At 36.8% G+C, this 25,708-nt stretch overlaps 1 long non-coding RNA gene across 2 annotated transcripts in view; it reads right to left on the reverse strand.

The window, feature by feature from the left end:
• Positions 1–423: 423 nt before the first annotated feature.
• Positions 424–25,708, reverse strand: part of LOC103093737 (uncharacterized) — a 34,186-nt gene continuing 8,901 nt past the window's right edge. Inside the window, exons 2-4 of one of the 2 annotated variants that reach the window (XR_465364.2) lie at positions 14,968–15,072; positions 8,042–8,098; positions 424–7,152 (exon numbers count right to left, since the gene is read on the reverse strand). This is a non-coding gene — a long non-coding RNA (uncharacterized LOC103093737). The remainder of the gene's footprint in view (positions 7,153–8,041; positions 8,099–14,967; positions 15,073–25,708) is intronic. The other variant, XR_465365.2, reaches the window with a different exon arrangement.

Consider the following 25,708-nt stretch of genomic DNA (forward strand, 5'->3'; position numbering starts at 1 on the left):
CCCTAGTCCTTGACTCAGAGTGAATGCTTAATAGGTGTTTGTTGTCTATCAGTTGTACATGTAGCAATAAGATTTTAACCAATGAAGAAGAAGGGGTCATTTATCTGAGAATAACATTGTTTATTAATGAGGACCTGAAATTTCCATTATGAAAAATGGATCCTTTTTTTTTTGGTTCTTTCCTCAAAAAAGAGAGTGAGTGAGGCCTGCCTCTTGCTTATCAAGGGAGTTATATCCTCTTTGGTATTGCTTTGACAGTTTGACCTTGGGGTTTCTTCAGAAAGTCTCTATTGATGGACATTTTTAGAGAGAAGATAGATTAAGGATCTCAATTCCTCCCTCTTTATTTTACCTTAAGAGGTGGATATCCTTCCTGGGACTTGAAAGACAGACACAAGTACACCCATGTGGCTGGACCACCATACTTTATTTTGTTTAAAAAAAAAAACCCTTACCTCCAATTTTAGAATCAAGGCAGAAGAGTGGTAAGGACTAGGCAATGGAGATTAAGTGACTGGCCCAGGGTCATATAGCTAGGAAGTGTCTGAGGCCAGATTTGATCCTAGGACTTTCCATTTCTAACCTGTCTCTTGATCCACTGAGCTTCCTAGTTGCCCCCAGACCATCCTATTTTAGATAAATTCAACATGGAACATTACCTTATTCTTTCAACCAGATTAGGATTTACCATTGCTGATCAGCCCTGCCCTTATTTCTTTTAAGGTCTTAGCAAAAGAGGAAAAGTCTCAACTCAATTCTGATAACCTGGAAAGGTGGGGAAGTTGGCTATAGCCTCAAGTTTTGGCTGTGGGATGTTTTAGTCTAAATTTGGAAAGTTTGAAAGGAAATAATGTGCCAATAATATCACAATTCAATATTAATGTTCCAGGTATATGTATAGTTATCTTATAACTAGAACCATTACAGTGCCAACGTTACTTGGTTTTAAATGATTTTGTATATGTTTTCTATATTTTACATACATACCTATAGATATGTACTATTGAAATGTAAGCTCTAGGAGACCAAAGACATTCTCTTTTGTCTTTCTCCTAGTAGTCCTTAGTATACTGTAATTATTTAATAATTGCTTTAGTTTGATGGATTAATTATATGCCTTAGGCAATGCATAAATTACCTATACTAGAATGTAAAGGATATAGCTGGAATCAGGAAGAAAGATTTGAATTCAAAGTCTATGGCAGTCATTTAGTAGCTCTGGGAGTCTGGGCAAGTCACTTAACCTTTATCTGACTCAGCTTTCTCAACTGTAAATAAGGATAATAATAGCACCTACCTACCAGAGTGGTTGTGAGCATCCAGATGAGATAGAATTTGTAAACTTTTTAGAACAATGCCTGGCACATAGTCTTGTTTTTCAGTCATGTCCAACTCTTTGTGACACCATTTAGGGTTTTTTTTTTTGGCAAAGATACTAGTGATTTGCCATTTCCTTCTCCAGTTCATTTTATAGATAAGGAAAGTGAGGCAAATAGGGTTAAGTGACTTGTTTATGTTCACATAAATAATAAGTTTCTTAGGTCACATTTGAACTCAGGAAGATCAATCTTCATTTACCTCCAAGCCCAGCACTCTATCTACTGTGTCTCACAGCTGCCCCAGTCAAAAGTTGACTCTCATTAAATACTTGTTTTCTTCTTTTCTTCTAGGCTTTAGAACTTTCTTATTTCATTAACTTCCTATATTCCTTCATTACATAGTTTATATACAAACTCTATCACAATGGCTTTGCCCAATTCCCCAATTATGCTTTTTTCAAATCTCCAAGTCATTCTACATAATATGTGTGTCTCTGTGTGTGTATTTACATATGTGTTTCTATATGTGTCCACCTCCCCCCTTAAGGAGAAGTTATATATATAAGTTCCTTAAAGGTAAGGGTGAATGTCCAAAAGAGCACTTGACGTGTACCAGTTACATCCAGTGATACAATGAAAGTACCTCTTCCTTATCACTTTGAATGGTTAACTAGACTGGCTCAGAACTTGAGATACTAAATGCTGCTGTCAGAGGCCCATGTAACTATACATAATTCAACAGGACACTGGGCACAAGTGATACATTTGTACTCCCCAAATACTGGTTGCTTTGGAGGAACCAAGGCTAAATTCATGTTTTTACCCCAGAAAGAGATGATCTTAGCCTATTTACGGCAATTCATTATGAAGATGTATCACTGCCCATTTTCAAATAATCAGCCATGTGTAGCCAGTTTGCTTTGGACCCTAAAAGAAACTACATTTGACTGGATGATTCTTTTGATGATATTTGAGAATGAGTTCCAAATTATGATCAAGGGAGGTATTATGCCAAAGTACTCTAATAACCTTAAATGTCACATAAATATCAGCTATTATTGTTCTGTGCAATTATCCATGAGGAATAGTGAATGCTACCGCTTTAATTGAGGGTGTGAGACTCTTGTTCAAGTGCACAGGAGCTGATACGTCTTGATGGAGATCTTGAAGAAGGGTTCAGTGAGGATCTCCAACACCTTAAGCAGGGCACTATTCTCCAGAGAAATCAGTTCAATCTCTAGTCACCTAAGTCCAAAGAACAATACACTGAAATAGCTAGGAAGAAAGAAGAATCAAAAGAAATCAATGAATAGATAACAAAGTCCTGAGCCCATGGGTTGGAGAATGAAGGTAAAATGGAGAGAGCACAGGATTTAAAGTCAATTAATTGGATACAAAATCCATTTCTGATATTTACTACCTATATGACTTTGGGTAAATATCACCCTGGGCCTCAGTTTCTCTATCAGTAAAATAGAGCAAAACATCTTTCCCTGGTTACCACTTACCTATGTATATTGTTTCCTCTATTACATTGTAAACTTTTTGAGAGCAGGAGCTCTATTTGTTTTTATATGGTGCATGACATATAGAATGCTTAATGTGTTTTCATTTTCAAATAACTTGCCTAGAATTACATATTTGGTAAGGAATCTCGGTTTTCCTGACTCAAATGCAGTACTCTGTCCATTATTCTGTGAGTCCAGCTACTTGTCACTTTAAATTTCTGTCATGGAAGGAAAGTGCCCTGAGAAATCACCAGGCACCCTAACAACGATAATAAGCAATGTATGGTAGTACATTAATAAGAGGATTGTTCAATGGCAGTGCTTTCATAGAAGATAGTTGCATGGCAGTGTTTTAGGTCTGCATTCACGAAGAGTTCCATTCAGAAATGGCCTCAGATAGGTCTCATTTGTGTGATGCTAGACATGTCACTTCAACTCTGTCTGCCTCAGTTTCCTCAACTGTAAAAATGAAGTTAACCATAGCACCTACCTTTGAGGGTTGTTGTGAAGATGAAATAAGAGATTATCTGTGAAGTAGTTAATACAATTACTAACACATAGTAGTCATTTAATAAATGCTTCTTTCTCTTCCTCCTCACCTATAACTTTTCTCAATGAGGACAAGATTTGTGCAGCATTTGAATGATTCCTTTGTTTTTTCATCATTAAGGCATTTTGAAATCTATTGCAGAGTTCCCAAGATGTTTTCAAATCACTGAGAGTTCCTTGCTCAATGGATTGCTTGTGTGGACAATATCTGACACATAGTAAACACTTAAAAATGTTCATTAGCGGACTTCTAAGACGGTACTACGAAGCACTTTGTTTTGGTTTGGTTTTGCTTGGTAGGAATCTAGGATTTTGTTGGTAAAGGGATGACACGCTACAAAGAATCACTTAATACTTAGTAATCGTCCCTTTGCTTTTATCACTTGCCAGACCTCACGTGGAAAAGAACATTAATTTCTAGGCACCTTTTAGAAAGGATGTAGATAACTGTAGCCAGAAGAAGGCAACCAAATGGTCAAGAATCTAAAAGCTGTGTAAATATAAAGAGAATGGTTGAATGAATGAGACGTGTTTGTCTTACAGAAGAGAAATCTTACAAAGGACATGATTTTCAGCTATTGATCACTCAAAACTGCATAGAATTTTGAGGATTACATAGTATTTTCCTCAAAAGTACCCTGTGAAATCAATGAAGGTGGTCGTGTGAAAGTAGAATTAGATTCAATTTTCCATGGCTTCTGTTACAATGGAAATTTAGGGGAAAGGGGAAAAGTTTTGTAGAAAGGGAGAACACATAAATAAGTTTATTAACAAAGAGGGGATAATGGGAAAGGAAAGGGGATAATGGACTAGTTTACTATTAGCCCCAGATGCTTAACCCACTATATTTATTTTCTAAACTTAACCTTGTCTAAACTAAACTAAACTAAACTAAACTAAAGTTAACTAAGGATAAGTCCAAACAGGGAGCCCAGATTCTCTCACAGAGTCCTTGGTGGGTCAGGCAGCAGAAATCCAATTTCAGAGTCCTTAGAAGCTCTAGATAGGGGAGAAATTCTTTTCCAAATTGTGCTGTCCACCAGAATGAATGGGGAACTTCTTCTCAACCTTGTCTTGATCTTATTCTAAGGCAGGCAACTTGACAGATGGGTTTGTCCAGGGAGAGTCCCAGAGTCACACCTTCAGTCTTGATCTCTAGCTTCAGTCTCTCAGTTGAAAAACTGTTCTTTCCAACAGCTTAGAATTCTGACCCAGCCAGATCTCATACAGAATGCAGGTTTGTCAATCATTCTGTGTAATCCCCTCAGCACCTTCCCTTGCTACACTTCACAGATTCAGGAAGCCAAACTGGAATCAATTGGTAGGAATTATGGGGAGGGTTATTTTATAGCCACCACAAACCAAACAGGAAACCTTTTAAAGTAGCAAGTTTCTTATCAAGGACCACTTGTTCTGCAGTCAGTAGATCTGTGTTCAAATCTCACCTCTAATGTTCACTACCTATGTAACTTTGAGCAAGACACTTGGTTTCCCTAGACCTGTTTCCTAAACTGTAAATAAATGGGTTGAACTAGATAGTCTCTGGCTTTACTTCAAGTTCTAGATCTATGAACTACTGCATAAAGGATTTCAGCTTTGGAAGGGACCAGAGTAGATGACTGTTAGGGTGTCCTCCAACTCTAAAATTCTTGAATGTGTCAGCTGATACTTTGGTGTATTAAAAAAGAAAGTCATTTCTATTGTGAAAATTAATAGGCAGAGAATGCATGAAATAAAAAGCCACCAGAGGACCAGTCTCATTGCTTTATAGTCACAAACAAATCACATCATCTTGGATTTCATTGTCCTACTTTAGTTCCATGGAATGTTTCTAAACTAAGCATAATTACTCTTATACAAGTCAGTGAGATGATAGTGAAGCAAACCAAAGACTTCCTTTGTGACATAAACCAGGAACAAAAGGAAAGCCACAACCCTCCTTTGGTGCCAACACATACACAAACCGGGACCGAAACTCAGAGGGGAGAGTTCATTTGCCCAATGACTTGCTCCTCATCCCATGAAGACTTGTTTGATCCCAGATGAGGCCTTCAAGGCATGAATCCAGACCAGAGTGGCCAGACGTTCTGTTAAGGTCTGGAGTGATGTCAAGAGTTCAAGCCTCGTTTGAGCCTATCTCAGTGCTGTACCCTGAACGATTGGGTAAAGTGGGGGCATAATATGATTGGATTTCAGCAAAACATTTGAAAAAACACTCTTGAAATCCTTGGAGACAATATGGAGAGATTTGTATTAAATTAATAAGAATCAGTAAAGGAATGATTGATAAATTGAATTCATACTGAAAGGTTTCAATTGAAGTTCCTTAGTGCCCTCTCCTTGGTTCTTGATATTTACTAATCTTTTAAATAACATGAATGAAGTCATAGATTACTTGTTTATCAAATTAGTGCATGAAATAAAAGCAAAGTAATAGGGTGACTTCAGCAGAGCCTAAAATAATATGGATGAACTAGAAAGTTAAGTAGAATCTAATACGACATTTTAGAAGATAATGAAAAGTATTCAATATAAGTTTGTAAAACAAAATACACAAATTGGTATGGAGATGTGGCTTAGAGTAGTTCATGTGGGAAAGATCTAGGGATTTTATCAGCTTCATACTCATCAGGGCTATGTGGAAGTCAAGAAAGCTAAGAATATGTACAGAAACTGAGGGGTGATTTTATTGGTAGAAGAACATCTTGAATAAGAATACTCTCTACCAATAAATGTCAGCATCTTCTCTGTCACTTACAGTCTTAGAAAGATGTGTGGAGGGGCAGGTAGGTGGCTTAGGGGACTGAAAACCAAGCCTACAGATGGGAAGTTCTAGGTTCAAATCTGGCCTCAGACATTTCCTAGCTGGGTGACCCTGGGCAAGTCACTTAACCCCATTTGCCTAGCCCTTACCCCTCTTCTGCCTTAGAAACAATACACAGTATTGATTCTAAGATGGAAGTTTAAAAAAAAAAAAGGAAGTTACCTGGAGTCCTCCCCAAAGTCACCTAGGTGGTATATATCAAAGGTGGGACTTGAACTTGCACCTTTCTGACCCTGAGGCCATCTCTCATACACTATCTTCTGATCTTAAAACTATTACAACCACTACTTTGCTTCAAGTACTCATCATAGTTATATATTATTATAATATATATTGTATTATATATATATATGATTGTAATATATCATACTATATACATTATTGAAATAGTCTGTTGGTGGGCATCCCTGACCCAAGAATCTCCAATTCATCCTCCAGTTTATTGCTAATGTGATCTTCTTTAAGTTCAGGACTCACAAGGTTACCTTGTCCCTATTCGTAAACCCCAGTGACTCCCCATTATCTCCAGTTTCGAATATTTGCTGTTCTAAGTTCTTCATAATGTAGCCATACACACGTCCAATCTTCTTAAACATTACACCACACTCACATACTCCAGCCCAGTGAAACTAACCTTCTTGCTCTTTCTCAGCTAAGACACTACGCAGGGCATTTACAGTGATTGTTCTCCCTTTTGGAATGCTCTCCTTCATCTCTCCTCCTGACCTCCTTGTCTTCTTGCAAGCCCTTACTAAAATCTCATCTTCTATAAGGAAGCCTCTCCCGATCCTCCTTAATTCTGGAGCCTTCCCTCTTGATTATTTTCATCATATAATATAGGTCACTTGTTCACATGAAGTCATTTGCAAATTGTCTCCTCCTTGAGACTGTGAGCTCTTTCAGAACCGTCTGACTTTGCATTTATTTGGATCCTCAGGGTTTAGCATGGTTCCTGAAACATATAATAAATGTTTTGTGACTGATTGATTAATAGAAATCAATCTTAATATTTATTAAGCACCTACTATGTGCCAGACACTGTGACAAGTGCTGGGGAATTGCAAAAAGGTAAAAGATAGTCCCTGCCCTCAAGTAACTTACAATAAAATGGGGAAGTTTACAATGTTCATTTGGGCCAGGTTGCTGCAGAAAAGACTGGAAACATTCAGAAGAGATGACTAGGAGGACCTTTGGACTCTGATATACAATAGATACAAATGAGTAACACATAAATAATTCGAGCCATATAATGGTTTAGATTTAGATACCCAATGTTTCTTAGGCATACTAATGCAACAGTGTAAAATTTATTGAGGAAAGATTGGGGGATTGGAAAAACAGGGAATAAGGAAAGTTTGTAGCAGGGAATGGAGGAGTTTAAGGGAGAGAGGGAATATTGCTTATGTCATGCAATCTAATTCTTTTATTAAAAAAAATGAGGGCATTGAGCCCCAGACTCTTGTTTCGCATTGCCCTTTAGAATGTTATACATAGTAGGGTATTTGTTAATGTTTGTTTTCATTGGTAATTGAGAGTTAAAGCAAAGGACAAAAAACAAAGATAATTATCACTGCAAAACAAATAGATAATAATGTGAAACCAAATAAACATTGATCCAGTGGAAAAAGTCCTGGAGTGTTAGAGGAAAAGTTGCCAGACTAAAAATGGGAAAGAAAGAATTTCACCAACTCAGACACTCCTCCCCAATATCAGTCTTGTTCATCTCCAAATTATCATAGGTACAAATGGTGTGGAATTCAGAGCCACTGATATTTAAGCCTAAGAATCAGGTTGAGACTAATAGCTGAATGATTTGTTTTATTAAGTAAAGTTGCAGGTACCTTGGATGGATCCCGAGTCTTCTTCTATACCTCACCCAGAGCCAAGTATGCTGTTAACTTTCAACAAAACCAGAAGAAAATTTAGAGCCTCCTCTTCAAGCCAAGGAAAATATACTTGGAGCTAATCAAAATACTTACAGGCAGGTAATTCCAACTTCTCTTCAGCAAATGGCACCAAGATAGTCAAGTTAATTGCATCTCTGTAAAGGCTATTACCTGAATTGTTTGATTTACTAAAGCTATTATTATTTTTTATTATTAGGGCTTATTTACGTATTTAATGCATGTGTACCATACTTATTCTTTATGTTTTCACTGGGTCATTTTTTAGAAGAAAGACTTTCTGATAGCTACTCTGGAAATCTCAAAAAGTTCTTCTGGCAGCTGTGGTTCAGTCATTTCATGAAAATTGGAATCTAGTAGTTAGCACTTCAAAACAGGAATTCATTAACTTGGACTGGGGAATATTATTTGGTAATGCCAAACCCATCATCCTTTTAAAAAGACCAAGGCTCGACAGTGTGTCCAGGGCCACCCAGAGAAATATGGTCATACCACAAATAAAATATCAGAGTTTCTTGAGGTCCTTTCACTGAATCATCATTTCCCCAGATAAGTGTCTTTGTGATGATCCAAGTGAATTATTATGATTTTAAATTATTAAAATGAGAGCGAATCCTATCATAAAATTAATATATCATGTATCATATATCATATTGGTAACTCAGAGTGCAAGAGATATACCCATGTCCTAAGAGCTAACTGGCTCCTATTTCTCAGAGAACATGGGATATCTTTGAATTCAATAAAGATTCTGTGCATTAAGGATGAGAAATGCCCTCACTATGAGATCAATCACTCAGGCAATCAATAGATATTTATAGAGCAGCTACTATCCATTAGCCCTGTGCTAGAAGCAATGAGAGGTACAAAATAAGGATATGATAGTCCCTATCACCATGTCATTCATGATCTCATTGAAGAGATAACAAAAATGTTGCTAGCACTAGGGACCTTCCCCTCTTCTCGTCTCACTCCCCTATTTGAAAGATTTAGGAGAACAAATATCACCCCTTCCAAGGCATAATTGATATTAAAGTCACACCTTGGCAGTCTGGTAATATTGAGTTGGGAGGTCCAACAGAAAGACCTAATATTTGACCCTTTCAGTGACTATTGGGGTTGACATACATCTTGGGACTCAAAGCTGCACATTCAAGAGTCTATTTTTTGTTTTCCTACTTTGAATAAAACTTCTTTCTGTAAAATCGTGTATTGAATGATTGTAAGTGTGCTGTCAGCTTCAGCACTTGAGGGATGCTACACATTTATTTTCACACATCTACTGACTTGGGCAGTTTTCCAGGCCAAAAAAAAATAAGAAAATCCTTCCTTGTGTCTTTTCTGTTACTTAAAACTTTAACACAAGGGTTAAATACTTAGAATGATTTTAAAATAAGAATCTATATTAAAGTTGTGTATGAACCTCCAAATTGGACCTGTGATTTCATTAGAATAAGGAAGCCTTAGGTTAAGAAATTACTTCTGCTCAAGCAGCTTAGGATCTTCTCAGGTGACATAATCTTGAGAATTGAGTCGAGTAGTAAGAGGTTAAGTAACTTGGCTATTGTCCCAGAGGCAATATGGATTACAGGCAGAATTCAAACCCAGTTCTCCCTGATTTAGAGGCTAGGTTTTGTTTTTTTTAATCAACTCTACCAGAGGTGTCAAACATGTCAAATGTTTGCCTGATCCATATGCAGCTTTATAACACTGGAGTGAGGTCTGAACCAGATTAAAACACAATTGGGAAATATTTAATAAAATAAATAAAAACACTTTAAATATTGATAATATTACACTTAAAAACTAAGTCAATCTATAGTTTTCAGTGATTTTAATGTACATATTAGTGGCCTGAATTCCTATGTGAGTTTGATCCTGCTACACTACATCATGCTATCTCAGAAGTTGTTTGCTAGAGACAATGATGCAACAGGAACACAGAGATCAAAGGGAGCGGGATTAAAGTATGTCACAGTAAGAAAAACTGTGTTAAAGATGAGGATGAGACTCCAGTTGGACCATAAAGAAGACATGTTATGGAATGATAAGAAACTGCTCCCATATCCCAATAGTCAAAGGGATCTGTGATTATTGTTCAGTCATGTCTGACTTTTTGTGACCTCATAGAGCATATCTATCCTTGGGTTTTTCCTACAATGGTTTGCCATTTCTTTTTCTAGTTAATTCAGAGGTTAAGTGACTTGCCCAAGATCATAGAGCTAGGAAATGTCTGAGGATGGATTTGAACTCAGATCATCCTGACTCCAGGCTCAGTGCTCTTAACCACTGAGTCACAGCTACCTCTCTACCTGGAACTCTAGTGATATTGATGTGTCCTTCAAATATTCAGATAGGAACTTACTCATAGCAGCCCATTCTGTTCAACTATTGCCCATGTCCTCTCCTAATTTGTTAAACAGACATCAATCAGACATATAGACTCTCTCTTTTTGTCTTCACAATTTATGCAATAAAGAGAATCATGGTTAAAATCAATATGCTATCGTAAAGGGTCTATCATAATAAGAGCTTCTAAATATTAATGTCTGCACATTTCTAGGGGCAGCTCAGTGGCTCAGTGGATAGAGTGCCAAGCCTGGAGATAGGAGGTCCTGGATTCAAATGTGAACTCATATACTTCCTGGCTATATGAACCTGGGAAAGTCACTTGACTCCAATTGCCTAGCCTTGAAACCAGTACTTACTGTTTTTAAGACTTCTGTCTCAAAAGGTAAGGATTTTTACAAAAAAGGAAGCCTGTATACTTTTAGCAGAAATTGCACCAGCATATTTAAACTAAGAGTCAGTGTTTCACTGTCAGTTGAAAGCCTGAGCTTAAATCCTGCCTCTAACACATTCTAATTATGGGTGATCATGCACAACTCCCTTCATCTTCCAGTGTCTAGGTAGCTCTATAAGACTGCAGAATAGTTGCTAATCTGCACTGACAGATTAAATTTCTTCACAGGAAGCTTCCTTCATTAATAAAATTGCAAGTCCAGAACAGAACTATGGGTCTTTGTTTAAAATATTAAGAAATTTTTTAGTGTATAATGATAATGCTGTAATGATTTTGTTATATGAAGATTTCATTTTTATGAATTTTATTAATTAAACATTTTTTGGTTTCAAAAATTTTCACAGATAAAGATAATCCTTTAAACAGAAAAGGACACTTTTATATGACATCTTATGGATTATCCCACTGATTCTCACAATAACCTTGTGAAGCATTATGGCTAAGTTGTTATTATCCTCATTTTGGAGATGAAAGACTGAAGTCCAGAGAAGGTGAAAGAAATATTAAGGGGGCAACTAGGTGACTCAGTGGATAGAGAACCAGACATGGGGACAGGAGGTCCAAATCTGGTCCAAATCTGGCCTCAGATACTTCCTAGCTTCATGACTCTGGGAAAGTCACTTAATCCCAATTGCCTGGGCTTTGCCACTCTTCTGCCTTAGCAATGATACTAAGAGAAAAGGTAAGACTTTTTTTTTTTTAATTCAAATTCAAACAGCTGATAAAATGACAGATTCATAACTCAAATCAGTCCTGATTCAAGACAATGATCTTTTGTACCGAGTCAAGCAGTGGTGCCATATTATACCAGGGAGATATTTGTGTTATTTCACATTGACATGGTGAAGCTACATTAACTGAAAGAGTGTATCAATTCAAGTGTGATGGATTAAATCAGCACCCCTTCATTACTTGGATACAATGAACTTGCTCCATTTAAAAAATTTGTATTTATTGCTATAAACATACTTAAAACCAGAACATGACCACAACTGAAAAATAAAAGTGGTTTGAAGAAAGGAGACTGCATTAATATACATGATGTGGGTTCTAACTGGAGCCAACATTGGCAAATATTTCCTGGATTTCAGATAGAGGTTTGGCCAACACTAACCTTACTTTGAGTATTTGTTAAATGGACTTTAAATAATATGTGCAAAAGAAAACTAAGAAATTGAAACAAATGTTTAGAAAGATTATTTTAAACACATCAAGAGTGCCAACCATAAATCATTTTTGGACACGGCTCTTAGCCAGAAGTAAAATGATTCTGGTAATACACCTACATCAGGAACCAATAATCTTTATTCCTGGCTATGATGGGAATTTAGCTGAATTATCCAGTTCTCATAAGAATGTCTATGAAAGGCAGTGTTAGTTGCCAAAATCAGTATTTTCTCAAAATAGGAACTGTCTCACAGTTAGACTTTAGAGGCCTGCTATAGTAATCGTAGGGAATTTACCAGTCTGAATAGCTTAATTTCATTTAAATGGAGAGTTTCCAGAGTTTGAACAAATTTGGTCTGTATTTCGGGAAATATGTGTCTAATATTTTGGTATTATTTTAATGGAAGAATTGTTAAGTCTGCTGAGGAGGAACCTTGCATTTCTAATTAACTCTTGAAGTATGTTGGTTTAAATGTAACAATAAATTAAACAAAGAACAAAAGTTTATGTGTATAGTAAATCAAAATGGAAAAAAAATCTAAATATATATTCCCTGGGTTTTTATGATGCTAAAATGTTTACAATTAATTTATTGAGCTTTTTATCAATTCAAACATCTAACTCCTGCTTCTCTCTCTTTCATGAATAAAGTGTATGTTGACTTAGTTGCTCAATAAATCACAAAATGCAGATGCCCTCAGTAACTCTTTAGTATGACATTACCAGTAAAAAAGTCTTAAAAACTTTCCTACAATATAATCAACATATTCTTGGTTTAAAGACTTTCAATGAATGGGAACCCACTATCACCAATGTCGGCTATTCCACTTTTGGTTAGCAACAAAGTTGAGGAAGATTTTCCCTACCACGAATTTTTTTTCCCTCCTTACAACTTCTGCCTATTTCTCCTAATTTTACCTTCTGGGATAAAGAATTTAAATCTATTACTTCTTTGTAAAAACCCTTCATATATTCAAAGACATCTATCATGCCCTTTCTAATTCTTTACATTTCTAGTTTAAAGTTGTATACAACCTGTCTTTAGGTGACATGTATTTACTCTCCTGGTCATCCTTTCTCAGGTGTTCCCTCACTTGTCAATATCTTTCTTATAATAAGCTTTCCAAAACCAAACATATTGAATACTTCAATGCTTCTCTAAACATAACTTTAAGACTACATTAACATTCATGGTTACCATATCATTTTGTGGATCCATTGACATTGTGGTCTCCTAAAACACCCTGATAATTTTCACAACTATTGTCTAACCATGCTTCTCCTACCCCCGTGCCCTTCCTCCTATACATCCCTCCTTCCAGAAATTGGGATTGCCATCAATACTCTAATAAAAATCTTGGAGTCAATTGATGAAATAATCTCCTGCCTCCTGGGTACTCATCCTATTCTAGAGCTACCAAATGCCTTCTCTGATATTTCTCCAGAACTTCCAGCTATTTAAACTAAAATTCCTTCCCCCCTCATACCTTGACCTATGCTGAGATTCTCTTTAGTGCCTCCCTGGCCAAACTTTTCCACTATGCTATATAGAAATCATACTCTCCTGATTATTCACTGCCCTTCAAATTTCTACTCTTTCTCCTCCATTCCTTTTATCTGTGAGAATCAATTAAAACATGATTTTCCTCCTTTATACACTACAACCCTGGCCAATTCTAGCCATTTAGGCAGCAAGGTGGTATTTTTCCCCTAAAGAAATACAAGAATAACAAAAATAGAAATTATTGCATGGAAAGATCTTGAGGAATGACTTTCTTTTGAAGATCTTATCAAACATACACCAGAAATTGGTGAGACAGAAGCAAATCTCTATTTTGAAAGGTATAATTGGCATTATACATAGAGCACTGGGGTTCAAATCTAGAACTCCTAAGGTCAAATTCTACCTTACATACTTTCTATCGATATGACTTTGGAAAGTCCCTTAATTTCTAAGTCTTAGGTCATTATTCTTTGAAACAGTGGTTGGGATTGGTTGAACTTTAAGGTCCCTTCCAGGACTAAATCAATGATTTGATGATTTTCCCCAACAGACACAGCATTGGTGTCCCTTTTTATTAATCTGAAAACTAAAATTATCATAATTGTTGACTAAAGTGGTGCTGCTCTTGACAAATTAGGAAGTGTGGAGGAGAGATGGGTTTAATGAGAAGAAAATGAATTCAGTTTGGAGCATGTTGAATTTTGGACTCCAGCATTGCAGAAATAAAATCACAGCCTCTTCCTATCTTGTTAAGCCCATTTACCATATATACCTACTGTATGCAAATGCATAAAGGAATGAGTATCTGTGCATGCCTGAGTCCCTCTTCATGGATGTCTATGCCTGGCACATGTACACTGTGACTAATTAACTTTAATAATTAACAGACTAGGAATTATAAATAAGAATTTTGTGCTCATTTCTATCTTAACCATTGTTTCCTCCAAGGATGTTACCATAATTTGGACCACTGCTAAATTGATATAGTGGTCTTTCCCTATAAGACTTATCCTTAGACAATCTACTGGTACCATTCTAACATTATTACATTTTGAGGAGAGCAGTCCCTCTGTCTTTTCTTAGACTGTAAAGACTATATTTATTTTGAGTATAGTTTCAAATACACCAAAGATATTTTTTTCAAATTTCAAATTTCATTATTTGAATAAGAATCTCTTTCTTAAGACAATACAGTAGTTCTTTTGGATTAGAATGTCTTTCAATCATTTTGTCTTTTGCAAGAAAATACTTTTGGAGAGAGCATGTTTTCCAACATCCACTTCCCCTCTCACCCCCCATAAATCTTCTTTGGGGGATTTTTTAGACCATTACTCAGATCCTATCCTTCCGGGACATATTTTATTCATTTATGTATGATTTATACCTTACCTTCATCCAAAAGGATTTTAGAGGCTTAGTCATTGAATAATTCAGAATGGGACAATTAGTAAGAAAAACAAAACTGGGCTCATCCAAAGGAAGTACACAGAGCAGCTGTTAATGGATAAATAAGAAAAAATGATTAGTCCAATTGTTCAGTGAAATCTATCCTTTCTAATTAAAAAAATGCTTAAAACATTTGATTTATAAATGATGGGTTAGTAGCATCATATCCTTATGCAAAGAATACTAAATGTGTGTTCATAATCTTTTAGAAACTGGATCTGAAAAAACAGGATGAAATTATATTATCTCTATAATGGTAGAATAATGAAAGTATTGAAATTTTCAGGATACAGTATTTCTTAATTTCATAATTGCTTATTAAGTGACCACCAAAATAATATAACCTTGTCAGTGGATTCCTTCTGTAATCCAAAGTAGCACTAATGAATTCAAGCAGAGCAGAAAAGCCAGTGGCCAAAAAGAGGGGCAAAAGAGAGAGAGTGAATAACTCTGGGTGCATATCTCATGTACTCCCATGTGACCTTATCATCCAGCCCCTTCCTGGACCTCCAAAGATATCTCTGATTGGTAAGTAGCCACTAAGGAGGTGGACTTAGAAATCCCAACTCCTTCTTCATTACTTCATCACAAGAAGAGGCAGGTCTCAGGAGGACACTAACACACACCACCCCCTTCCTTTTCACCACATGATTGGGTTACCATAGTCCAAAATGGTGGTTAGAGCTTGCTGACTTCATTATATAAGAGGGTTCTTGTTTAAAGATAAATAAGGAGGAGGTCCCCACCCAGTCTGTAACAAAATTCAGTCCAGTGAGATGACTTAAGGCCTGGGAGTAATTTCCTTGGAAACTGGCTGACTCTCAGAAAAGCTTCACATAAAAATCATTTCAATTCAATATTAATTTTCCATAATACCAAACTCCACATGTTCAAAAGTGAATTCATTCTCTTTCTCACTAAACATATTTCTTCTCCAAAGTCCCTTATTTCTGTCAAGAGCACCACTAAGCCTAGGAGTCAAACATTTATTAAGGTACTTACTATACACCTTGTATCATGCTAATTGCCGGGGATACAAAAAATGGGAAAAATGAGACCCTGTCTCTCAGAGTTTATTGATGGGGAAGAATAAATATAAATAGCTAGGTACATTCAAGAAATATACAGAAATAATGGTAAGTAATTTCAGAAGGTAGGTCCTGGAAAGAAGGTGATGGGGGAAGGAAAAAGAACCAAGCAAGAAATCTTAAAGAAGGTAGGATTTAAGGTGTCATGAAAAAAATCAAGCAGTTAAGAGATAAAGGTGAGGTGAGAAGGGGGATGCCATTTCATGTTTGGAGGACAAATAGAGCAAATGCATGGAGATGGGAGACAGAGTGTTATGTTTGAGGAACAGTAAATGGGCCAAAGTAACTGGATCATAAAATACCTAGAAGGCCATAAAATAGAAGAAAATTAGAAAAGAAAGAAGGGACTTGGTCATGAAGCATTTTAAACATCAGAGAAATTTAGATTTAATTCTGGAAATAGTAAGGGGTCACAGGAGCTTATAGAGAGCCCTGGGAGGTGACATAGTTAAATCTATGACATAGTAAAATCACCTTGCGTGAAGGATGAATTGGAACAGGAGAAAACATGAGAAAAAACTTTTGTTGCAATTTGGACTATAGATAGGTGATGAGGACTTGAACAAGGGTGGTGGTTACATGATTAAAGAGAAGGAGACATGTTTGAGATGCTGTGACAGCAGAAATAATAAGATTTGGCAACTGATTGCTTATGTGGAGTAAGTGAGAGTAAGGAATTGTGAACAATGAGGTTTCATAAGCAGTAAAATGCTGTATTTTAGACAGCAGGAATAAAGAGGGGGTTGTTTTGATCATGTTGAGTTTGAGATGCTTGTGGGACATATAATTCGAAACATTCAAAAAGCAGTTGAGTTAAAGGTTCAAAAGAGAGATTAAGGTTGGATATATAGATCCAGGAAGGAATCATTTGCATGGAGATGGGAATTAAATCCATGGAAGCAGATGAAATCATCAAGAAAGATAAAATGCAGTCATAAGAAATGGAAGCCCAAACAGATACTTATTTCACAATCTCGTCTCATCACTCTCACTCCTCTCCCCAACCTAATCATATATTATCATTTAGTTGGCAACTTGTCAGTTCTTGTCAGTTTTACCTCTACAATATAGCTCACATCTATCCTATTATCTCTATTTATATAAGGACCCCCCCCCAATTCAGGCCATAATTAACTCTTTCATGGATTATTATAATAGTTTCTTAATCCATCTCCTTGATGGATTCATCACTTTACCAATCCTTCTTCACAGCTGCCAAATTGATATTTCTCAAACACAGCTCTCACCATGTCTCTCTCCTGCTCAGGAAGCTGAAGTAGCTCACTATTGCCTCTAAAATAAAATACAACCTGCATCATTCAGCATTAAAAGTTCTTCACAAGCTGAATGCAGCCTATCTTCCCAGGTTGATTACACACCGTTCCTTTTATACTCTATGTGTGAATCAAACAAGACTACTTGTGCTTTGCCTTGCATATTATTCCAACTACACTTCAATGCTCAATGCAAAAATGTCTCCATCATTCTTGCTTGCAGCCCTTCCCCTGCCTTTCCTTTTTAAACCTCTTGCTCTCTTAAAGACTCAATTTAAGTACTTCCTCCTTTAAGAAAACTTTTCTAAATTCCATTTGGATTAGTCCTTTCCACCACAAATTTTTGTTTGGTATATGATGTAGTATCTATAGAGACTGTCAATGTAGTGTATCAGATTGAGAGTCAGCTTCTGAGTCAGGATAATTTCATTCAAGATCCTGCACAGACACATAGTGATGTGATTCTAGGTAAATGATTAAATCTCTTAGTCTCCTGGGAAATCCTCTTACAACAAAATTGAACCCAGGTCTTCCTGTTTGAGAGAGAGAGAGAGAGAGAGAGAGAGAGAGAGAGAGAGAGAGAGAGAGAGAGAGAGAGAAAATCAAGATACTAAGCCTATTACTATAGAAGTTTCTGATGATAAGGGCATAAAACCACAGAATTGTGTCATCTTGGATTTATAAAAGACCTCATCCCCTAATCTAGCCTGCATCTGAAAAAGAGGCCTTTCTATGACACTCCAAATGAGCCTCCATTTGAAGACATCCAGTGAAAAGAAACACTGACTCTTGAGGCAGCCCACTTCACTTTCAGATAGCCCTAATTATTAGGAATATTTTCCTTAAATATTTCCTTAAATAAAATTTGTTTCACTGCAATTTCTACCCACTATTTCTTGCTTTACCCTCTAAGGCCAAGTAGAACAGGTCTAATCTGTATTTCACATGACAGCTTTTCAATACTTGAAAAATTATCATGTAATCCTTAGAGACTTCTCTGGCTGAAACATTCCCAGATCTTTCACCTGTTTGACATGGGACATCATCTCAAGAGTTTTCTCCAAAAAGAAGAGCTAAGAAAGGGAAGTAAAGCTCATAGTTACCATAGAGTGTGGCACCAGATGGAGCAATAGAAAAGTATCAGTCCCTTGTGTGTATTCCTCAAGAGTAGAGGAAGTTGTATTCACAAAATCACAGAATTGCAGGTGAAAAGCATCTTAAGGACCATCTGGTCTAACAATATACAGATCTTTGTCATCCAATCTTTGCTCAGGATACCAATATAAAAACATTCCCCATCTCCAGAGGTTACCCATTCCCTTTTGGTAGATCATCCAAGAGTTGAAGAGAACAACATGCAACTACTATCTGACCTTTATAATAATTAAGTGTCTGAAAGTTAGGGTGGGAGATTGAGTCAGAAATAGAAATCCCAATTTATAATCTGGACCACATATTTCCACTGGAAGTGTGCCCAAGAAAGAGAATTCCAACATAGAAAATCATTTTGGGAAGTTGTGAACATAAGTACATTTTTTTTAAATTTGAGAATCTAGTGGCCTGGACAGTGCTTTTGAATTATTTCTTGTCAATTCTCTCCTATAGCACTGCCTTTCTGGGAGTCCCATATAAAGGGTGATATCATAAGTTAACCAAGAGGATACCAAATTGGTGTGTGTGTGTGTGTGTGGTAGTCAGACCAATATCCACATGAAAGCAATTACTACCAAAAAGAAAATCCATTTTGAAAAATTTTAGCATCTGAGATTCTGTCCAGATATCTAATGTCTTCCTTATGACTCAAACCAAACAACTTAAAAAATAAGAATAGCTATTAATTATACATTATTTTATATACCTATTTATTCATTATATTAATATATATATAATCTACATAGCTATGTTAATTAAATAAGTATTAACTGTGGGAGGTAGGAGGTGCTATATTTACTTGAAATATAGGAATGTACTACTGGAAAATTCTAGTAGTCAAATTTATCTCCTTTACAAATGAGAATACCAAAGCCCAGAGTGATTAAATGACTAGTACAGAATCTCATAACCTATTAGTGTAAGAACCTTGACTAGACCTCAGGTCTTTTCACTACCTGTTCAGTTTTCTATCAGTTCAACCACAGGAAGATGATAAGCCTAGAAGGAGAACTAGAATTTCTTTTTAAAAAATTTTTATTGCCATGCAAAACACACTTCTAGATTGGTCATTGTTGTAAGAGCACACTCATACAAAACCAAAACCCCAGAGTAAAACCCTAACAGATGTGAAAGACAAGAGATTCCAACTGTTCTTTCTCTGGAGGTGGATAACACCCCCCATCATAAGTCTTTAAAGATTGTTCAAGATCACTACATTGCAGAGAGTAGTCAAGGTTTCATGAATAACTAGAATTTCAACATATAGGAATGGGGATGTGAGGGAGAGAGAGAACTCCAGGGAAAGAAAATGGTGTCAACAAAAGTATAGAGGCAAAAGAATTTAGGATATTCATATTCAGGGACAGCAAATTGCCCAGTCTAGCTGACCTGGAGAATACATTCAATTCAATTCAATATTTATTCCTTAAACACAATCAACAGAGCATAGAAAGTAATGACCTTCGTCAGATGTGTAGAAACAATAAGTAGAAAGATAAATCAATTCAAGGTAATTTGAGTAAAAAATAAGGATTGCAAGAGGAGAGAGTATATCCCAGAGATGACATTATTGTTCATCCTTTGTTTCAAAGACCAATGACACCATGGGGGTGATGTCTTGACTTGTGTGTGAATTGAATTTAAGTGAACCACCTTCCACAAAGTTGTCAGCCTCTCTGTTTCTCTGTCTGTCTCTTTCTCTTTGTGTCTCTATATTTCTGTCTCTATGTCTTTCTGTTTGTTTCTCTCTCTCTCTCTCTCTCTCTCTCTCTCTCTCTCTCTCTCTCTCTCTCTCTCTCTCTCTCAAACCCTTACCTTCTGTCTTAGTAATGGTTCTAAGGCAGAAGAGTGGTAAGGTATAGGCAATAGGGGTTAAAAGTGGCACGTCTTGGAAGGATCTGAGGTCATATTTGAACCCAGGATCTCTCATCTCTAGGCCTGGATCTCTTTACACTGAACCATTTAGTCATGCCTTTATCACCCTCTCTTCAAGGGTCACCCAAGCCCAGTGGCAAGCCAAAAATCAAAACAATTGGCAACAACCTAGGATGCAGTGGGTATATGAGATATATCTTGTATAAAGGGACAAAGGTGGAAGGTGGAATATCAGTGTGTGAGAAAAAAAAGTAGATAGTTTAACTGGAATATAGAGAATTCCAATAAAAAATTTAATCACCATCTATTAGATATCCACTATGTACTGTTTTAGGCACTGAGGATAGAAAAACAAAATGAAACCAGGTTTTATCCAACTAGAGATTAGCCAGGACCAATAGAGAAATGGCTTTGTGTTTTGCCTAATTTCTCTCAATAGATGAGAACATCAAAACTTGTAGAACCAAATGGTTAGTTACCTTATACATATGTATTTCCTATTCTCTCTTATAGTAGATGCTAAATAAATGCTGATTGATCATAAGATCGGCACTGAGGATATAAAGATTTTTTTAAAAATTCTCTCTTCAAGAAACTTGCCTTTCATTGGGGAAAAGGGAGTAAGGAGGGGGGATGTAACATGTGCATAGTGCAGTACAGTAGAAACAGAATAGACTTTGGAGTTAGAATACTTTGGTTCAGATTCTACCCCTGAAGTTTTTTATTGCCCATGTGACCTTGGGCAGAGGATTGGACTCTCCTGGAGTTTTCTCATTGGTAAAATAAAGGGGTTGGACTATAATGTCTCTGAGAGCCCTTCTAGGTCTAATTCTGTGATCTCATGATTCTAAAGGAGAGGAAAAGAAAGGGAATAAGCATTTATAGCATCTACAATGCTCCAAGGGGTGAATGGGTTATGCAGGAAGGAATAGCACCTCTTGTACAACAGTTTACTGAGATCTTTTCAGGACTGCTCAGCCAACTTTTTGGGTCTACCTTTCATCCTGCTTTCACCTAGGGCTCCAAGAATCTGTAGCATGAACAGCAACCACACCTCAAACCTGTCAGTGAGTTTGGGGGTGTCTACCTCAAACATGTGAAGACTCCCCCTCAAAGAATGGTTGGATGGAAGCAATTTGTTTCAATAGCCACAAAGGTGGCTGAAGAAGGCATCATGGAGCACATAGAGCTTGATCAGACATGAAGATATCAAGGTCAACAGCTTTTTTTAGTGTTCTTAGAAATCATTTAGTCCATCACTTTCATTTTAGGACTGGTGCTGAGCTGAGGGAAGGAGGTAGGGACCCCTGGTGAAAGTGATGGAGGATAAGAAAAGAAGCTAAAGAATGAAGGTGTGGGGAAGATATCCAGGCAGGACAAATATTGTGGGTGGGCCAATGCCAAAATTCACACTAGTACAGTTTTAGGAGTCTCCAGCTCCTTGTCACCAGGTGAGACCAGTCCCCAGAAAATGAGACATTTTCCTATCCTGCTTGGCATTTGTGATGATGGTCAATTCACATCCTGAGCTATAATTAGTCATCCTAACTTTTGTCTTGCCACTAGATTTTAATGCCTGGAAGATAAAGGTAAGTGACTTTTTGTAAATCTGCCTCATTTAAAACCAGTTTATGCTTAAGTCAAAAGATATAACCCTACAATGTTATTAACCTTCGAAATGAAGGACAAACAACAGTTGTGTGCCAGGCAATGTGTTTTACAAATATTTCATTGGATTGTAAGTAACACAAGATAATTTTAGGGAGAAAGCCATTATTAACAGTTGCAGGGTATGGTAGGACCAGGGTTGCCCATTTCTCACAACTGAAATTAATTGAACTTTGGAACTTCATTGGCCCCTTTTTAGTCACTGAAGGGCATAAAATGACATAGCCATTTGAAGCCAGAGTCTCTCTGAATTGATGAATTCTGAAGACACATATCTATTAGGTATCACATCCTGTCCTATCAAATAGAATCTCTCTTAGAAAGATGAAAGGGATCCGATCAGGAGAAAAGTTAAGTGCCAGGATTTCTCAGCTGAATATCCTTGCTATATTAGGGCAACTGTTCAATGATTTGCAATTGTCTCATTTCATTCTTCCATCAAACCTATGATGCTAAAGTGACCACGTAAGAGGGGCTCAAAGCCCATCTCCTAGGGCACAAAGAGGCTGAGATCTGCACAAAAGTGGGGAGTAACTTCTTAAGGAAATCTGAGATCTTTGAAATAGTAAATAGACACTCGCTCTCTCACTGAATAGTCGTGCAGCACTAGGGGCAGACAATGACAGATGTTGAAGGGATTTAAAGGCTCCCTAACAATGTCTTCCTTTTGATCATAGCTCCCACCATCTTCTATGATGCCTCCCTTCCTCCAACACACACTCACACCATCTGTAATTGACTATTGTGTTATAAAGCTTTTCTCACCCTCACTCTGGGGTTAACCCCCCCAAACCCCAAAGTTAAAACTAACTCCAGTTAGTCTAGGATCTCTCCCTCCTACCTCACCTCTTTGGGGACACTAAGACTGGGGAGTGTGCTGGTTATACCATTGAGAGAAAATTATTCCAGTCCCCACTGCCTAGCAGTGCAGGCATTATCTGTCACCATGGCAATTGGATTACATGTCCCCAGTACAAAGGCCGGGGGTGCTATTTCTGTATTTGCTAGTAGCTCTCTCTTATCCTTTCCTTCTGAAGTTATTATCTCTGACATCAATTGCCCCATGGAATTTTAGTGTGGTGTTTGGGGGATTTTCCAGCCAATGAAAACAGTGAATTCTTGTACAGTGTGCTCTTTGCCTGGATCTCACATTCATAACAAGATCTGATCCAAAACCATCTCAAAAGAACCCAAACCAATCTGAAACCACTTCCTAGGTCAACATTGCATAACAAGTGGATTTGTGCCACCCCTTGACATAATGAAAGGATTCAGTATCTATTGACATGACTGAACGTGAGCAGCATTTGTTTTCCTGGTGTCATATATCTGTTTGTTGCTTTTCTTCAAGTTGGTCCCATTAGGACTTCAAAAGAATTATTAAGTACTTCTCATCTTCACTACTCTGGGGCTTTGTTGAGTCTCAGGTCTTGGTAAGAAGCTCTATCTCTCAGACTACACTTAATAGGGGAGAGGAAAAGGTCCAGTATTCCATTTAAATAGAAAAGGGAACCACCTTACTAAGTATTGGATAGAGAGCAAGATTGGGGCTGGGAAGACCTAGATTCAACAACTTGCTGTGTGACCATGGGCAAGTTATTTAACTTCTCAGTGCTTTAGCAATTAAATCCTAAGGCTATACCACAGATGAATTATTTCAATGGAGGGAGCTTCCACATCTATAAAATGTGAGATTTAAAATAGTGAAGCCAATAAACTGTAGTGAGTTAAAGTGGTATAAGATATAAATTGTGATAGATATAAGAGAGGGTGAGTAAATTTGACTGCAGAAAATATGTTTCACTACAGTGTCTTGGTTTTTAAATCAAATATAAGGTGGTCGCCAGGGAAATTTTCCCAATTATTCAAATACCCAAGTCAACTGGGTTTTATAGAGATTTTAATTAATACAAATGTGGAATTAAAGAAAAGAGAGAAAGAGAGAAAAAGGAAATAAGTATGAAGGGCCTTAAGCCAACATGGCCTAGACCTGAGTCTTAAGAGAGAGAGATCAGTCAGTCAGTCTTTTAACACTCACCACAAGGTCTGCCTAAGCAAGGATTCTAGTGACACTAGGCCAGCATCATCTCAGCTGCTTTCACCAGCTCCCTCCTCCATCTGAATGTTTCAGAATCAGTCCTTCCTCAATATGAATGTTTCAAAATGAGTCCTCCTCAATCTGAATGTTTCAGAATGACCTCCTCCTCAATCTGAATGTTTCAGAATGACCTCCAGCTCTTCTCTGAGCTCTTATTTTTAAGGGCAAAATCTCCTATGTCACCTCCCCTAAGTTCTTCCATCTACCAATCACTGTAGATGTTTTCCAAAAGACAGCCCATTTTGAATTCATAGCTGAGTAGATTAATCTCTTTAGTAAATCAGAAAAAAATGCTGCTGTGTCGACTAATTTCATTAAGAGAAAACCTCTGAGTGAGTTTTCACCTTTTAGGTCAAAGTAGTTTACAAGTTGCCCCACTTTTATGGCACCTAGCATCCCATTGTATCAATTCCAAAAATAGGCATGGCTCAAAAAACTCCTTTCCTTTATAAGTATGTTTTTTAAGTACTTTCATTGTTTAGCAAGGAGTTTTCTGCCCTAAAGCATTCTTAAGTACGGGAGGAATCGAGGTCCTCCCATAGCAAGGAGTTTTCTCCCCTAAAGCAGTCTTAAGTAGAGGTGGAGTAGGGATACTCCCATAGCAAGGAGTTTTCACATTCACGTAGAGTTCTCACTATCTGGTAGGGAATTATTTCAAGTAGGGAATTGGAGGATTCCTCAATGTGGAGTAAAAATTTTTAACATTCATAAGTGTGTGAAATTTTAAGATTTACAATCCCCCCTGATGATCATTGGGAGACTAGTCTCCCCATTGATCATTTAACATAATCAATTTGTAATCCTAAATGCACTTCTAACTATAGATATACATGATATTCAATTTTCTAAGAGAAATTAGAATAGTGAGAGAGGAAATTGAAAAGAAAATAAAGCAAAACCAATGTTTTGCTAGGTGCATTGACAGAAAGCCAAATTAGGGGCAGTCCCTTTTGGCATAAATGTGTACATTTACAATAAATGTTCAATCAAAGTTCAGTTCAATCAATCATATACAAAGTTCATTCTTGATCTTCTTGATGAAGTGTAGGTTTTCGGCATCTTTCTGCAACAGTTCATTCTCTGGATATAAAAGTTTCAAATTTCTTCCTTGAAGATCTTTTCTCGAACAAAATCAAAATCTTGAATTTTTATAAAAGTACAATCTTAAACAAAAAATCAAAATTCTTGGATACAATCTCAAACAAAAAATTCAAAAATTCTTAGATTTTAAATTAAAATACAATCCCCCCGAAGTAAGTATTAAAAAACATCAAGTTTAGCTCAGAATGCAATGTTCAGTTATGGGTGTGTATGAGTCAATTATCAAAAGAATAGAAAAACAATCAAAAACATAAGAAAAATTCAAAATAGGCCTTGTATAGGTCCAGTTTAAAGTAATTTCTATCCCACAAGTCTGTAGGACAGAATGCAGTAATATGTCATTTAGCCATTTGCAGCCAAGACTACAGGAAGTTGCCATAATATAAGAAGAAAAGAATTAGAATTCTATTTTGATGGGGAAATGTCAT

The sequence above is a fragment of the Monodelphis domestica genome, chromosome 3 (assembly GCF_027887165.1).
Source record: "Monodelphis domestica isolate mMonDom1 chromosome 3, mMonDom1.pri, whole genome shotgun sequence".
NCBI classification, from domain to species: domain Eukaryota; kingdom Metazoa; phylum Chordata; class Mammalia; order Didelphimorphia; family Didelphidae; genus Monodelphis; species Monodelphis domestica.